The sequence below is a fragment of the Leptonotus elevatus genome, chromosome 1, assembly GCF_054856555.1.
Source record: "Leptonotus elevatus isolate MCC_2025b chromosome 1, RoL_Lele_1.0, whole genome shotgun sequence".
Taxonomy (NCBI): Eukaryota; Metazoa; Chordata; class Actinopteri; order Syngnathiformes; family Syngnathidae; genus Leptonotus; species Leptonotus elevatus.
This window is the reverse complement of record NC_141239.1, coordinates 50,932,609-50,946,760: the sequence shown is the minus strand read 5'-3', so window position 1 is coordinate 50,946,760 and position 14,152 is coordinate 50,932,609. Positions and strand designations below refer to the sequence as shown.

The following is a 14,152-nucleotide window of genomic DNA, read 5'->3' as shown; positions in this document are numbered from 1 at the left end:
TTTTGTTCTCTGTGAATAATTCATTGTTTTCCCATGAAAGTGGTTATGCCAGTAAACACAGCTATTGCTTAGACTGTAAAGTAACGTCACTGTTTACTTGAACCAATTCTTTACTCCCATGTTACAGTAGGTGTCAGGATTTGTTGTGCCTCTTAATGATGTTCGTGTCTTCTAAATGTTCCTATCAGCCGACGAGACCCCAAAAGACCAACCACTGACTTGTACTGTACATAGTGTACGATATGTATGCGTGACTTGCCTTCTGCTACATCACAGTCAAGATTGTTCCTTCTTCCACTCTTCCCCCCTTTGTTCTTGTCCTCCTGGCTGAAAATGTTTGATTGCTGCACGCGCAAGGACGAGCCCTGCAACCAACCAGTTACTCATCAATATGTATGAAGTGTAAAAAGACTGCACACCAATGCACTGAGCGATGAAGCATTTCTTACTATTTGCTTTTAAAGTGCTGCATGCAGGTGGGGAATTTCCTGCAGAAAAATAGCAGTATGGTTTACTTGTTTTTTATTATTAATATTGTTATTATTATTATTATTTCAAAGCCTAACACCTAAGGCCAGGTTCATGTTTTATTTGACTGCAAGAGTCAGAGTCCAGCAATGTCTGTAGGCTGACATTGAAGCCAGTAGAGAAAGGGTAATTGCTCATTTATTTTATCTGATGTAAGGGCATATGTACAAACCGTCATATTCTTAAGCCGTTTTAAAAGGAACAATTGTTGAGAAGATGGTTTAATGAAATGCTAATGTCATTCCAGTTTGCTGTGTGAAGGGCATTGTTCAATGGATAAAATTGGTCTCCACTTAAAAGGTAAAAGGGAATTTAATTATTCTTCTCTCACTTGATTCCTTTTAGAATCACACCGCTTCTGCGTTGTTAATATTTATGTGCACTCATTTGCACTTTAGGATAACTGATTTACAGCTTAACTTGATAAAATGCCTCACGTTAAAACTAAAGAGTGCACAGGGTTGTATAGGATTGTTCACATTTAGTAATGCATGGGTTCTGACACCTCTGGGAAGGTTATTTAATGGTACTTGAATTTACCGGTAAAATATGTTGTCAGGTGTGTCCAGTTTGTCAGCCTAAAGGCCTTTGTAAAGCTATTTACTTGTGGTATATTGAATATTCTTTGTAAAGATGTTGGCGCGCGCACACATTGGGAAATTAAACTAACAACACTGAAAAGGTGTTGAAAAATCCAGACCAGTCTTATGGTGTCACTTTCTTGTTCCTACAGTGGACTTACCATGACCAGTTGGAAGTTTTTGCATTCATGTCTGTATCCGATGTCATGGAAATAGATTCTTAGACTGTACACGTGTTCAAATTTCTCATGGGAAAATATTTAATTAGTCTTTAATATACTGGGAACAATCATGTCATTGTGCAAAACTGTTTGCCAGTTCACTTTACTTTAACCTGTTGGTGATGCTTTGTAAATTGATCAGTTATTGGAGGGAATTATTTATTGATCTCTTCATACTGCTGATGTCTAAAATAATTATATAAAGAATTAACCTATAGATTAGTCCAAAAAATATCGCATTTCATCGTATGGTGGCTCAAAGGTGTTTATTTAGTCAACTGCACTGTTTACCTTTACACATAGGGTATCACATTTAGGTACTGTAATTACAGCCACCTCGAACCACTCTTTTTACAGGAGCGGGTGGAAGTGGTAAGCGTAATTCTAATCATGGATGGAGAACCTGACAATTATTTAAAAAGGGGAGGGGGGATAGCATGGTAAGGGATAGCATTTTACATGAACTCAAATCTGGTCTACATTGATCTACTTTGTAAAGTATATCTTCTTACATTGATCTTGGTATCCAAACTAAGAGCTCAGGAGGATTTTTGCTTGGGCTATACTGCCGCCCACCATAATAGGCTTAATGGGTAACGGGGTCCTTTGAGATGGGCTAGTATTCTGTTGGGCTCTTTCACCACTAGAGGGAGAGAGCTGGCTTTGTCTGGAGCCACCAGCCAGCCAGTCATTAGACATGTACAAATGTAGAAACTAAAGGGATGAGACGTTAAAAACAGGTTCCTGCCCATGTAAAAGATAAATGCTCGTGTTATATGTCTATTTACATAAACATATCAATTGCTCTTTCATCGATTGTGACATTTATATGCCGTTATCGTAAACTACCCTGAGGTTGTGCTGCAACCAAAGAAAATGCATATTACCGAAGATTCAAATCACTACTGGATGAAAATGAAAAAGCTTGTGCTGCAGGCGATATGTGCACACTCATTCCTGAGAGTGCAGCCGACTGGCACGGCTGTCCAGTGTCCTTAGTACATGCATGCATTATTTACTCAAGGATGCTACCGGGCAAAAGATGAAGCACTTACAATCAGGAAACTGGCCAACCTGCTCTGGACAGCATCAATGTCCCTTAGAGGAAACCTTCAGTTGGGCAGGGCCTCCGTTGACTCCCTTTCCCACCATGTTAACTGCTACTATGGCAACCAAGATATACCATTTATATATATATATATATATATATATATATATATATATATATATATATATATATATATATATATATATATAAAAAGAGGCTTTACATTACAACCATACACTGTACTTTTGATGCATCTGAACCATGCAGCAGAAAATAAAGTGCTAGTCTACTGTATATTTAAATACCCTGTATTATAATTTATAAACAGATGCAAAATTTTAAAATGAAAATGAAAATAGAACATTGCATCAATCTGTATGCCTCTACAAAGACAGTCATTTTCAACCATGACTGAGCATGATTAATATTTGTTGTGGTTTGATGCCATTATGTGTTGGAATGAAACATTTGACATGTATATATGCATAATGTTGTTGAATGCATTGAATACAGTATGTTATGCATTCGTCTTCACATGTTGCCCATCATAACGTTGAAGGTTTTGCTCTTCAGGGAGTTGCTGATGTGAGCTGCAGCTGCAGCTGGCATATGCTAATCTGCCCGGTTTCTATCACACAGACCATTTGGAACATAATAATAATCACATAATGACAATGGCATCTAACTTGCCGAATGTAGCACACGCGAAAAGAGCTTCATTTGGGAGTAGCTTGAGAAAAAGACGTCTGTGTCTGATGTGAAGGGTGTGTCTATGACTCGTAAACTGTTTTTTTGTCTGGGTGTGGGTGGGTGATTTGGTCGACTTTATGGTCATGCAGATGACGCATTTTTGCTGTATTCTGTAAGACTGAATGTGCTGCAAAATGAGAATAGTCCTAAATAACATATATTTTTGTGAGTTTACCTATTATATAACCTCTTTGTGTTGTTATTCAGCAGCTGGACAGTACACGTTCAGGTCAAAACAATGAGATAAATAACACGGAAGCTATGCAGTGGGGTACACAGCCCGGCCTTTTCCTGTCTCTATTGCTACATGCAACTGCTTGTCAGAAAGAGAAAAAAAACACCTTCCTCTCTTTGTTGGGCTTGTGTGGGCCATGCCAATTAGTCCATCAGCATCAAGCCAACGTGCGTTTCAGAGTCTCCCGGAATCCCCACCCTCCTCACAGTTTCCTTTGCTTCCGTATAAACACACCTTCCTGTGTACTGTACCATCAGCTGTTTAAAAAAAATCTATATGATGTAATTTTAATGGCTCAGTTAGTCAGTTAAAAGCTAGTCATGTGTTGTTAAACAGCAGATAATGCCGAGCAATATAAAGGAAAAGCTTTTTAATTGCTATGATGTACTGGCATTGAGGATGATAAACAGGAGTCTGAAGCTGAGGAACGGAAAGAAAACAATGCAGGGAAATCTATAAGCGAAAATGAGAGACCCGAGAAAGTGTCAGACATTAGATGCCTTCACAGTCAAACCTCATTAAGCAATGAAGACCACAGAGCCAGAAATTTATGTATGTCTTTATTAGCTTTGACTTGGGCTATAGTAGATTCACGCTTATATGACAGTCAAGAATATCAAATGGTGGAGGTTTGACTGGAAGATTGTTCCATTGTACTTACTCTCTAATAAGGAAAAGTTGTTTTGAAATTCAAGCAAACTGGAAGTCACCCACCGTCACGATGCACATTTTTGCTTGAATTTGGAGGATCCCAACCCTAGTAACTAAAACTTCCTCTTAGATAGAGAAGAACTCTCTACATTCTGGACACAAAAGGAAGGCCGCCCATCCAGAATAGAGTGGGACACAAAAGCCTGGCTCATCCAGACTGGCTAGGCGGCTGCTGGGAGCTGAGCAACAGCCCAGCAGACAGTCAGACAGGCGGCATGCCCACCCTGCCTATGATGAAAAGCCCCATTCTGATGAGGAGCGCGGCACAGAAACAAAAGCGCGTAAGCTGTGAAACAATGCTCGTCAGTGTCTGATTGTACACAAGTTAACCAAAACACTGATGCTCCTTCTCTTGATTTCTTTTTGTCACCACAATTTCCGCTCTGTTTGCTTTGGCTGAATGGGTCAACAGGTGTTCCATGTTTAGGGTAATGGATGCCAATTTACTTTCATGTTGTACGGTCAGACAATATGAAGATTTGGCTTGTTTTATGATCATCATTACTTACCATGGAAATAAAACAAGTAAGACTCGAACCACAATATATGCCGCAAACAGGTTTATAGACAGATTACAATTTTGCAATGCAGCGTGAAAGGTGTGGGTGTTTGTGTAGGTGGGTTTGCGTGCGTGTGTGGGTGGGTGTGTGCGTGCATTCATCCATGAAGAAAGGAAGAAAAGGTTTTGAGAGAAAGGGGGTCTAGGGGCCTAGAGGGAGGGAACAGACAACTAGGAGAAACTCTGGCAAGAGATAGGGTGACTTGCAAGAGGTGACATCATCTTCAATTTGAATAATCCCTCACTCAGCGAGGTGATTGGCTGTGCTTGGAAAAAGCAGTGTCCCCCCTGCTATTCGCTATTCACTCCTTTCAATTTCGGCATGGCGCGCTGTCTGTTGAATGATGCCTTCAGGGAATATTAGTAATTTTCTCTTCTCGGTGCGTTATCATTACATTGTTGACATATTTTATATTTGATTAGACAAACTCATGTCAGTTTGCTCGTTGTAAATTGGTACTAAAAATGATACAAAAAATAAATAAAACAACAACACGTTTGTCAGATGGTTTTCTCAGAACATCTGTCATACATACAATATAACAGCCAGCGTATTTAAAATGTGTATACAGTATACATAAGAAAACAATAAATGCATTCGTGGCCCCTTAATACTCGCGGCACAAAACTAATTATTGATTCTATGCCCTAGAACAAGTCGCATCTTCGATAGTCGATTGGTTAATGGTCAGTTTTCTGACAGCAAGTGAAGGCATCCCTCGCCTTCGCCTGTCCATCCATCGCTTCAGCGGTCTGCGCGCGTGAGAGCGTGTGAGTGTGTGTGCTTAATGAAGCGTCACTCTCTGCCTTTTCTTCCTCCTAGCGAGCAAGCATCACTAGTGAAAAAACGGCGCTTGAGACCGAGAAGTTTCTTGTCCAGCGGCTCCACTTGAAGTCTTCTTCTAAGCTCGACGATTCTTCCTTTCTGCCGTCCGCGTCTCATCGTCACTTTCTCTTTTTTTTTTGAATCCCCGGCGCGAGGACCCAGTCGGGGCGAACCGGCTAACACTGGGCGTAGCTGGGGAGGATTTTGCTAGCTCGCCGCTGCACTGTCTGGTAAGCGCTAGATTGAGATTTGGCTAACATACTAGCGTCGATTTGTTACTCGCTTGGCTAATTAACACACATTTTAACAAAACGTCACTTGAACGCCCTTTCACGGACGTCTAGTGTTATACCCCCAATACTCAACAGTTTGTCTGAATCATGACATCTCATTATGAAAATGTCATTATTTTTCTTGGTGAGTATATATTTCTAGCCTTGCCTAGCCTTGGTGTGATGGGCTATTTCACATTCAGAATGTATGGGAACCGGTTGATGGGGCGGTGGCAGGCAGCGTGGTAGCTGGAAGAGCCCGCCACCACACCGGGGAAACTATGCTAAAAAAAAAGAAAAAAGATGTACAATCTATTTTTGCAAAAATTAGCCCTTTTTTTTTTGGAGAGAGTGTTCTTACATTCCACATGAAGATTTGTCAGTGTTTTTCCATTAAGCCCGTCTTTCTTTCCCCCCCCCCCCCCCCCCCCATCCATCCTCATGTCGCGTTAGCCCATTGTTCTGGGAGTGCCTGGTGAGTGCTGAGAAATGTTCTCATTTAGGGAGGAAAATGACAATCATATTGTTTGCGGCAAAATAAAAAATCAACTTTTCATATTCACTCACTCAAGTGCAATTGAGGCACAGTGGACAAATAATTCACCTAGGAAGGACTTGTTTAAAGCTGAAATGTATCCAAGAAGGCTGTGCCTGAGACTCAGGCTGACATGTTATTCCGGCTGATTAATGTCATCCCCAAAAGTGATCAGCTATTGTGCTTTAGGAGTTATGGCTGTAGGGGTTGAGAGCTGCTCCTTTACACACTCACTTGGTGAGTGAGCGCAACAAGGCACATTACACTCCCCCCCACTAGAACAATGGGGAGGAGAGATGGCTGCCAGTTGCCACAGAATTACTTACCAAAAGCATTTCACAATGTACAAACATCAGAAAATATTACTGACCATTCCATAATGCTGTCAATTTCCCTTTGAGGCTATGGAGACATTTTTGTGGCCACAGTAGGCGTGGATGGGTGTTGGTATGATATTGAGGTATTGGCATCATTCAAAGTAAAAGGCATCTTAGCTTGACTAATAAAAACACTTTCAAGGTTAAGCCACAAAGGGCTTGGAGACACTCCATTACTCTTAAATGTGAGGTGGGCAAAGACATCATCTTGTCCGCCCCCATGATGCACAGATGAGAGAATGGCTGACTCACAGTGTTGGTGGTGTGGCAGGGAAATGGAGGACAGAGAGGCAAGGCACATAGACCACAGCCTAATGCAATCACGCAAAATTTAATTTAGCAGCCATTAAAAGCCACACTTTATTTTTATTAGGTAATTACTGTTGGTTTTGAAAATAAAAGCGGCCTTCAACATCTGTTATAAAGCATGACAATGCTTATAGGGAAAAATGCTACAATCACAAAATAAAAAGTCTTTATGTTACAAGAATGAAGACGGAATGTTGCCTAAAAAGCCACAATCTTACTAGAATCAAAGTTGCATTATGACATTCAGCCTTTTTGGGTGGTGGCCTGAAAGGAATGAGCCATTTTGTGGCCCTGTCAGAAGCGCTACTGAGCTCGTATAATTATGATATTATGTGTTGAATGATTATTTCATATTTGGTATCTTTATACTGTACAATTGCATTCATGGCTATGACTGACTGTACACTAACTTAATCTTACAAAAATCAAGGCATTACACAGTGCCATAAAGTGTGTTAGTGTTGGTTGGCATTGTCCTAAAGTTTATGATAAACAAAGTTCTCGTTAGCACACACTTGTTGTGTCATTATTGGACATAATAAACTGGTGACGAAGCATTACTTTCATCGCTGCCTAGGTTTTTCTATTCTGGGGTCACGCTGCCGCTTGTATGAATTTATTAAGGCTAGATGCAATCGGGCTAGCCAAAGCTAGCAACATGAGGCTACCCAGATTCATTCCCCTTTGTCCAGTCAACCTCACGCCAGTCGACTTTTTTTCTTGCGTCATCATGATATCACGTTAAAGCCAATTTGTTCCAGTGGTAAAATCTTTTCATTGCGGGGGTAAAAAACAAAACAAAAAACATATAAAAACACTTTTGGGGTTAGAAATTTGGCTGGGGCCATTGGACCAACAAATGTTTTTAATATATTAACATTTTTGTGGAGTGGATTAATGGCGTTTCCATTCATTTCAATAGGGAAAGAGGATTTGGTATACAATTGACTGGCGTTGTGAACATGGCCATGGAACAACTTAAAGTTCGTATCTCGTAAAATTCCTTCTTTTTTTTGCCGCTGATATCATGACTTCATTCTTGTAGTAGACATTGCTGTTGTAATTCTATAGCTCCTCCCTTGTAGCTGGTGTATGTTTACCAGCATGCATGATTCCTTTCCTTGTCACTAGTAGATGTGCACCCTGTTGAGAAAAATTGTAAAAGGGTTGAAAGAGTCTGTATAAGCTGTCACCCATTGTAAGGGGGGGGGGGGGGTGACTCAATGTCACTCAGATGGCTGCAGGCCTCATAGCGCAGCAGAACAATTCTAATTTGGATAGGCACCAAAATGTATATCTTTATTGATATACACGCGGATAACATTATTTGCGGAGAAATGAAAGAAAATATCAAAAAGGGTGTGTGTGTGTGCGGGGGGGGGGGGGGCGTTACTTTCTCTGTAAATATATCTGGATTAGATCAGATGTAAAAATAGAATGGGGGTTTCCTTTGCCTGGACTGTATATCTTTTTCCAAAATGTCATTGAAATCTGTCAAGTCGGTTTTGCAAAATCTACAAGTAAAAAATGAAATTAGTGAAAATTTTGGTGGAGGTAATGTGGTCACTTTGCCCTTATATAAACATTATGCAGTAACATACAGCACATTAATGGACAGGACTGCAAAACAAAAACATGCAATGACAAATGTTATCATTTATTTGTGAAATTAATTAACGTATTTCTCAAATTAATATTTTGGTTTTGTATTAGGGATTTTTAGCTCTTTTGTTGACACTAATTGAATTTAATAATTCATCCATCCATTTTCAACACCGCTTACCCTGTTCAGGGTCGTGGAGTGCTGGAGCCTGCCCGAGTCAACTTCAGGCGAAGGGCGGACTGCACTCTGAACTGGTCGCTAATCTGTCGCAGGCCACATATAGAAACAAACAACCATTCACACTGTCAGTGAGAGGGAATGAAACCCACACTGACTGTAGACAAGTCAGTCAGTGACTACACCCTCAGTGACTTGGAATTAAATAATTACCGTATTCATTTTTATGACTTGTCTTAGTATTTAATGCACCTTTTTATTTACTTTGTCAGTGGAAATTATTAATTGAAATACATTCTTAATGAGCACAAACAAACTGTCATATTGTCACCTTTGTAAAATAAGGGCTTAATATACTTTTTTTCTTCTTCAGAAAACACTGAACCAAATACTGAATAATGACGCCTTCTTAAAATAATCGCAGTCATTTTTTTCAGATTTTTCAGGGAACAAAAAATTGAATCATTTGCATCATGAGGAGATGATTTAGGCAAAAAAAACCCGTAGGCAATTATTTTAAGAGGGTGATGATATATTTTATTCTTTAGTAAACTATATAATTAGTATATTTTAAAATAGTTTGTCATCATCTGTTCAACTGAGGATGTGGGCGATTTTAGCAGAGATGGCCAGCAGCTTATATGGAGGTAATTAAGGAAAAATACAAAAATACATGTTAAAGACAAAATGACACAAGCCTTTATTTTAGCAATGGAAGAATATTGTCATTTTCATATGGTAGCTTGTGGCTTTGGGCCATTTAGAATTTAATGACCTATTTTGCTCCCAGCTGGCCTCTCAAGCCAACAGGGGAGATGATTGTTGCATTAATAGACTTGTTAGTCAGCTTGCCCTTAGCCTAAGGACTGGTGTTGGGTGAATGTGTGACTCACAATGAAATCCCCCCACAGTTCTCTAAATCTCAGTTTTGACAAGGGCAAGCCTGTGCCGCTGGTCATCCGTCTTTTTTCATCCAGAACTCGTGGTCCCTGCGCTCAGCGTCATAAAATGTTATGTTGAGCTCTGTTTTAAGCCATGGTAACAACAACATAGGAGTTACTTTAAGATGATTCAATCTGTGGAAATGTCTGATTCTCCCAAACTGTCTCTGAATATCTACACAAGCTATTGAAGGCAATGCATTAAATGTACAGTATACACTCACTGATGATAATTCAAAGATGAAAATAGATGTATTGTCTTTGCAGTCTTAGACTTGGTTGCTGTTGTCACAGTTGTGAGGTTCTGGCAGTTGGCCCTCGGGCTTTATTCACCAGCAGCTGCGATAATTTGCTGTGTTTGGACTTACTGAATGCCTTTAGTGGGTGGATGATATGGTAAACAATCCCTTTTCTGTTCCAGTTGGGTTCTATAAATACATAATGATTAGAAACAATATGGCCACGAGAGTTGCAGGAAGTTTGCCAACAGATATGTTTGGCTGCCTGTGTCTCACACATATTGCTATCTGCATTTACACTGGTATCGCAAAATAATGACTGGTCTGGTCTAGCAGCTATTGTGTAGTTGTTTGTTGTTTTTTTACCTAGTCTTTAGTGCCTATACGATAGCAGAATGTGAAACATTAAGCAATCATATGCCCAATACTCATGCTGAACCTACTCCTTTTCCATAGACATCTTTAGGTGCCATTCTTCGTAATATCCTCACAATATTTGAAGATGAATTTACTTTGCCTCAGTTTAGTACTTTTGGGGGGTTGGTGTGAAAAGTTGGAGGCTTGGCCCAAGAGTAGTTAGAGATTAATCATTACAAGTTGAGCGCCACACAGTTGGTTCAAAGAGAGTTGTAGTTATTAGCTTTGTGTGTCTGGTCAACCATCTACATTGTTTGTCTTCCTGCAAAGGATCAGATTCCATCTGGAACGTGCCTTGTTGCATTTCAAACGGGTCATAATCCTCTTATGCACACAGTTGTTCCACTTATACTTGGCCAGTCTGTGTCCACGTCCTGTGCAAAATCCAGAGTGCTGAAGCCTCTTGGGTGCATTTCTGTCACCCTGTCCAGATGCTATGGTTTTACCTCTTCTGTTGTGTGTGTATCTGTTCTATCTTGTGTCAGCGATCCAAGCCACCAGCTGGTCCCGGGATCGGCTGATCTCATTTACCCCCAGAGAGGAGCCTGTTTGTGGGCAGACAGCCCATTATGGAGATGATCCAGTAGCTCTTCAAGTTACAAATTAGCCTTCGTTTGCATTGCATGGACTTAAAAAGAGTCCCTACCATCTTTCTTATCTCCAAGGGGAAAGGTTAAAAGCATCAGAGGAACACCTGGCAACTAATGCACTGCCTCGACGGAGCTGCTAGCCAGACTCCCTGTGTTGTCTCGTGGGATCAATATCCACACAGTTAAGCTCTGAACTGTCCCTGAAAGTCTCTGTAGGTGGTGGGCACCAGCCAGGCTGTATCAGGGCCAACACGACTGGAGCCTTGTTTGTGGCTGGCCAGTGGGCACTGTCTCGACCCTCTTTGTTTAGCGGCTGACTGAGCCTGGACCTCTTCATCACCACACTATTGTTTAATTTCTGGGCCACGCTGAGGTCACAACTATCTGTAGTGTCCCTCCTTACATCTTCCTTGTCATGATCGTCACTCTACCCCTTTTGCCCCTGCAGCTTTCACTGCACTTTTTGAAGATAGTTGAGGGCAACTGTACAAGGTCAGCATTTCTCTTTGTCCAGGGTTAACAAGTTGTGTCAAGTGTTAATGTGCCCATTCTCAGAGGGGGCCACATCTCTCTCAGCGTTTGAGAGGTTGGATACATGTCATATTGTCTGCATTAATTGGTACTGTCCAAACATATGACTGACATTGGTTTGGTTTGGGGCACCTTTGCAAATGTGTTAATATTTTAAAGCTCCTGAAAACATCGTACAATATGTGTATAGTACTGTATGTTATATAATCTGGGTAGCCACTGCACTACATCTCATCTTATTTAAAGCATTCAAGGCCATTTAAAAATCTCGGAGTGAAAGTCCAGTGAGTTCTGCGGATTAGTAGCAGCCCTTCTAATCACTTGTACAGTATCTGTGAACCAGGTGCCTGTCACGCAACCTGCTGCTCTCTTTCAAGCAATTGAAGTAAACAAGGAGACACAAAACAACTTGATCATTCTTTTTGAGCTCATTGAATGTCTCAGTCTTGATCTCAGACTGTTAAACTACTGGAAACCGATTGATGCGGATAACTCTTTTGTGCACAACTGACTGACAATTAGGGGAGGAGACTGGTAAGCTTGTTTCTTCTGACCCTGCAGTCTGTACAAGGTAGGTAGGTGTAACCAGTGATGTCATTTTAATCTTATCTATTTTATTTTGATTTTGGATGTGGAATTTAGATATAATTTGTCATGTAATGTAACGTAATGAAAAAAACACACAAAAAAAGCATCCTTTCCTCAAGCTCCCTGCTCGCTCAACCCTCCTACTGACTATTCAGAGCAGCTTGCTTTGTTTGGTATTTGTGTGAGGGACAGAGGCGGTTTCCTGACCTCAAGTCGGGGGTGTTTGGAGAATGTTTATCCTCTGATAAGTGTACCGTTGATGCAGGCAGCTCAGTATGTTTAATGTTCTACTTTTTTTTTTTTGCTATGATCTTGCAACTACAATTCCCCTTAAAAACTGAGAAGATAAAGATTTTTTGTCATCTGTGTTTTTGGGAGATTGTCGTACAATTCATTATGTATAATATGGTTTGTATAAAATACAACTCATGGGTTTAATTTTGTGAATTTGGGATATTTATTTGACTGAGACTGCTGTGTGAATTGAATGGGCAATCATCCATGCCAGGATGTGGCGTCTTGATTCTGACATTCACCCCTTCTCTGCAAGGGGCTGAATCTTTTTTCTTTCTCTTTGTTACACTCCCCCAAAGAGGAATGACTTTCCTTGTGAAAAGGGTTGCATACAACAGAAAACACACACACACACACACACACACACGCGACGAAACGTATCATTGGAGGCCACTTGAATCAGGCTATTGGCCCATTTGCGTTTTTGCTCTAAGCAAGTGAAGAGTCAATTATTCATACAGTGTGGAAATGTTCTGGTTCACATTTTGAATTATTCTGAAAATGTGGATATACTTTGAAAATTCAAAATTATAAAGGCAATCCTATTCAATTGTTGCGCAGACATTTTTCACTGCATTTCTTTGCAAATGCAATCCTGGTTGTGTCACATGAGCGAGAATGGTTTATGAACAGGTCAGAGATCAAACACTGCAGCTGAGCATCTTGTGTTTGCTATTTGTGAGATAAAAGCACATGAATTACCGGGTCAGAGGCCACCAAACGCTCATTAACCATGTCCTCAAAAAAAAAGAGCCACTGCCAGTCTGCCACAGCATCCCTGATTCTTGCTGCCCATGTCATGGATGAAACCTTTTTCACTTGGTCGTCATCTGAATTGATTCAATCAAGCTTTAACATTGACAGTGTCATGTGCTCGAATGACAGGTTTTTGTGATATAAAAATAAATGGCCAAAACATTTACACGCCAAACTTATCACGCCATGAAAGTGACCTATACTATCCTCTAGCCTCTACCAGGGTTTTTCCTGGCTCATCATGACTATGATGGGTGACTACCGATAAAAGGTATTGGTGCCTATACCAGTCTTATTTTAAGGTATCGGTACTCACGGCGGTGACCGATACCATTATCAGGGACAAGAAATTATATGAATACAAAGTTGCCATTAACTTCGTGCAATTTTAAGGAAAAATAATATATTGGGATTTATAGGTCTTTCTTTAAAATCATCTGTCATTTATAAGCGGGGAATTGTATTTCCTATTGGTATCGGTATTTGGTATTAGTAGTGGTGGTGACTACTCAAGAGTTGCGTATCGGTCGAGAAAAAAGTATTATCGAACATTCCTAATCCTGACCATGCACCATGACGTGCAGGATTGTGTGTACAGCTTTGACAACAAGGTGATGTGTAATTGACATCAGAGTGTAAAGAAGGAAAGTCAGAGTCTGAAGCAGATAAGGGAGTGTTTAGATGTAGCAAATTGGGCCGAGGAATTGGTACTTGAAGTGAGGGTTTTGCAAACTGTGCCATGTTATCGAGTGTTGTGAGTTACGAACTTTGAAAAACTGTAAGAGAGAGTGAAAGTAAAAATAAACAACTTAGTGTAGCTGCACAAGTCTGCACACTTATAACTAGAATGTGGCCGTATTCACACATTAACACAAATAAATCACTGTGTCTAAACTGGAGGAGGGTGGTGGCAGCATTATGCTTTGCAGTCTTCTGCTGGAACTATTGCCAAAATGGAAGGAATTATGAACAGCTCAAAAAAATACAAATCTGAAAAAAGATGAATTAAATTAAATGAAAAATAAATAAATTGTGTTGTCCAACCATGTTTATCTTTATTACGC

At 40.3% G+C, this 14,152-nt stretch overlaps 1 protein-coding gene across 2 annotated transcripts in view; it reads left to right on the top strand.

The window, feature by feature from the left end:
• Window positions 1-5,356: 5,356 nt before the first annotated feature.
• prr36b (proline rich 36b) overlaps window positions 5,357-14,152 on the top strand; it is a 37,802-nt gene continuing 29,006 nt past the window's right edge. The window contains exon 1 of one of the 2 annotated variants that reach the window (XM_086068066.1): window positions 5,357-5,689. The gene's annotated coding sequence lies outside the window, so the exon portion shown is untranslated. Of the gene's footprint in view, window positions 5,690-11,791; window positions 12,022-14,152 lie in introns of those variants that run through there. The other variant, XM_086068076.1, reaches the window with a different exon arrangement.